Source organism: Ailuropoda melanoleuca, chromosome 3 (genome assembly GCF_002007445.2).
Source record: "Ailuropoda melanoleuca isolate Jingjing chromosome 3, ASM200744v2, whole genome shotgun sequence".
Lineage (NCBI taxonomy): Eukaryota > Metazoa > Chordata > Mammalia > Carnivora > Ursidae > Ailuropoda > Ailuropoda melanoleuca.
Window position 1 is genome coordinate 2,729,082 of NC_048220.1, and position 3,253 is coordinate 2,732,334.

The window sequence follows — 3,253 nt, forward strand, 5'->3', positions numbered from 1 at the left end:
GGGAATGCCTCCATTTCTTTCTAAAAGTAGAAACCTACGAAGAAAACTTATTTTGCTATTGACACAAAAAACATGCCTTTGAAAAACAGACCTATTCAAGAAATACCTCCAGTGATGCAAATATGTTGAAAGGTGTGCATATAGGAAGTAAAGTGGGGCTTCATAAAGGATATGAGGATGGGTTTTTTTGGGATTGGGGTGTTATTCCTAAGATGAGGGAAACATCATTATATTTGCACATATCATTGTTTATGGTCAAACCAGATATAACTGACAACATATGGTCAACTCATGTATTGACTCCAATGTGTAAGTTATGGAAGAGTGCAGATACCAAATACTTTGGTCAAAAGGAAGCTCTGTCTAGCATGTTCTAGCAAGTGCAGTTACTGTAAGAGCACCAATAGATCTGTCACATTAGGAAAGATCTTTTAAAAATAGGGTAACGCAAAAAAATGAAAATGTGTTTTTCAGAATCATTATAAGATAAAGTTTGCCCCATTGAAGTGTAATTCTCTCAAACATGTTGTATTCCACAAGTCTAGTCCTTTATTCCCTATCTTCCTGAAACTGAATGGTTTGAGAGATGTCCAAAGGGACAATTCTTAGCACTCTTTCACAATTTGACTTTCCCTAAATTAAGGGTGGGAAATTCTAATTGAGGCCCATTGTATCAGAAAAGTGTGTGAGGGCATCTTGTTTTGAGGGAAATAGTGGGTTGAGAGGATTTTTTCATCTTTGCAGTGACACAGTTCAGAAAGAACCATTTATTATTTTTGATCAGTACCAAAGGACAGATTGCCAAATAACAATGGAAGAGAATTATACTGATGTTCTCTAGCCCTTTTATGTTATGTTTATAACTTACATAAATGGTAAGGAAACTATTGCTCCAGTAAAAGAAAACAAAGCAGCTCAATAATGCCAGGATTGTGTGGGTGGCCTTGGTTTCAGGAGAGGGTCTTGGGCTGAGGCTGGTCCTGTGGACGTGCTGGACTCTCTTGCGATATGTGAAAAGGAAGTTTACCATGTACACACTGGTCCCGATCATGAAAAACACACACAGGAAATCTCATAAGAACATGCACCCTCTAAACACACCTAACTGAATGTAATCAGGATCCTTCCCAATACAGTATGTCAGAGAATACACTGGTCCAACATCAGTGGTGTTCTAGGGGGCCACAGTGGTTATGATGACACGGATGTAGATAAGCATGTTGATGACCCAGAAAGAACAGAAGGCAGGAAAAATGTATGTGGAGATTTTGGGTTTGAGCAATGCCCACCTAGAGTTGCTGGGAGTGATAATGATGGCCTGAAAAATACTTAGGAGAAACATGGTGCAGAGGGAAAGACCCCGTGTTACTCTGTGGATGTAGAGCACTGCCTTACAACCAATGTCGTCTAGAAAATTTCTTACTCCAAAGGCATTCATTACTTCTGGAATTCCACTGAAAAGAATTGTCATGATATTCGCTAAAATCAAATGGATAAATATCAAATCTATAGGCTTCTTTGTATGTAGCTGGACTAAGAAGGTGTTGATGAGTAACACCAGTAGCAATGTGTTTCCAATAAAACCAATCCCAATTTGAGAGACAATGAACACTCCCAAAATAGTATCACCTGAAACCATCACATTCATTTGCCTCTTTACTTTGATACACTCTTGCACAGATTAAAAAGGAACCCAGAATGGTCTGCAAACCTGATGGACACAATGGGATCATATGGAGACTCCATGAGGTCTGATCACCCTCAGCAGGGAGGTTGTGCAGATGCTCTGTAACAACATTCAGGAAAGTAAGAATCAGTTCTAGAGGTAAATATAAAGGATTATTGATGTCACTGCACAGGAATATATTTGTGGAGATAAAGCATGCTTTTTATGAAAACATAACTGTAATTCTTAGAAATAAGTATCTTAAAAAGTTTGCGCATTAGAAACAATATTTCAGATTTATACAGATTCTATTCGTATTCTATATGTATGTTCTGAGCTTCACATCAAATATTTGAATGAATTTCCATCTTCTATCATGAATAATAAAAAATTAGTATGTATTTTAATGCAGAGCATTAATGCATAGTGTGTACATGGCACACACATTATTGTTATAGTCATTCACCAGGAGACAACTCCAACTCCAGAGGGGCACATGACCATCTGGCTCTTTAAATACCATTCCTGACCCTGCTACACATGTTTCCGAACTCCAAGACCCTTCCAATGTACATGATATCACATCACCTCCTGGGTCAGTACACTGCATCCTCCAGTTCCATTTTGAAAATTCACTACATTTTTTATTCTACCCTAAAGTCACTGATTCTCTTGAATCTCTCTCAAGTAGTAGGAGCTATCTCTCCCCTATCCCCTATAACACCAGGCCTGAGGGTGGGGATGTCCTCTTTGATTCCCAGCATGTTCAGATAATTCTTCATCACCCAGGCTTTGAAGCAACTTGTCATCACTCTACAGCCACCTCTGTCCATGTGGAGGTAATCTACTCACGCCAAATCACTCCCCTTCTAGAACTTGACTCACTGTAATACTCCCCAATTCACTTCCTGTCATATTTTTGGTGATTGTAGTATCCACACAAATGACCTGTCCTGTATCCTCAGCCTCTCTTACGTTTGTGATTTCCTCTCTTCCAACACTCCTGCCTCTGCCGCCCTCACCTCATCCACACTTTCCCACCCACATACTAGAGTCTGTCATTGTGCCAATATTGTGAATACATTATGTGTCAATTCCAAGCATCTAATCCCCCTCTACCTGCTATTTCCAGCTTAGTTTATGTAATCTCTGATGGCAAAATTACTTTGACATCACCTGGGTCTGCAAAACATTGATCTTTTTACTCTCCACAAGATCTCCCAATCTCTCCTCTTCATTTAAACTTCCTTGGTCCCGGATTATAATCATTTCCTGCAAAAGCATGTGATGCCATCACTTTTTTTCCTGCTTCTATAGTCCTCACACACACTCATACTCTGCTTAGTTCACATCATTCTACTCAGATAAACAAAGCTAGAGAAAAAGACATAACCATATTAAGTGAACTTATATTAACTTCTTCACCACTTAGCTCCAGTGAGCTTTCATTTCAGCCAGCAATCACACTAAATTTTCTAGAGTATTCTTTGAGTGTTCACTTTCTCACTCTTGATGATTATTTCATAACTTCTCCATTCTCAAACGACCAACAAATCCTCTCCAAATCTCAAATTCAATTGATGGTGC

General features: G+C 38.9%; 1 pseudogene; it reads right to left on the minus strand.

Moving 5' to 3' along the window:
* Positions 1 to 654: 654 nt before the first annotated feature.
* On the minus strand, positions 655 to 1,648 carry LOC100474678 (annotated as a pseudogene).
* Between the last annotated feature and the right edge of the window lie 1,605 nt (positions 1,649 to 3,253).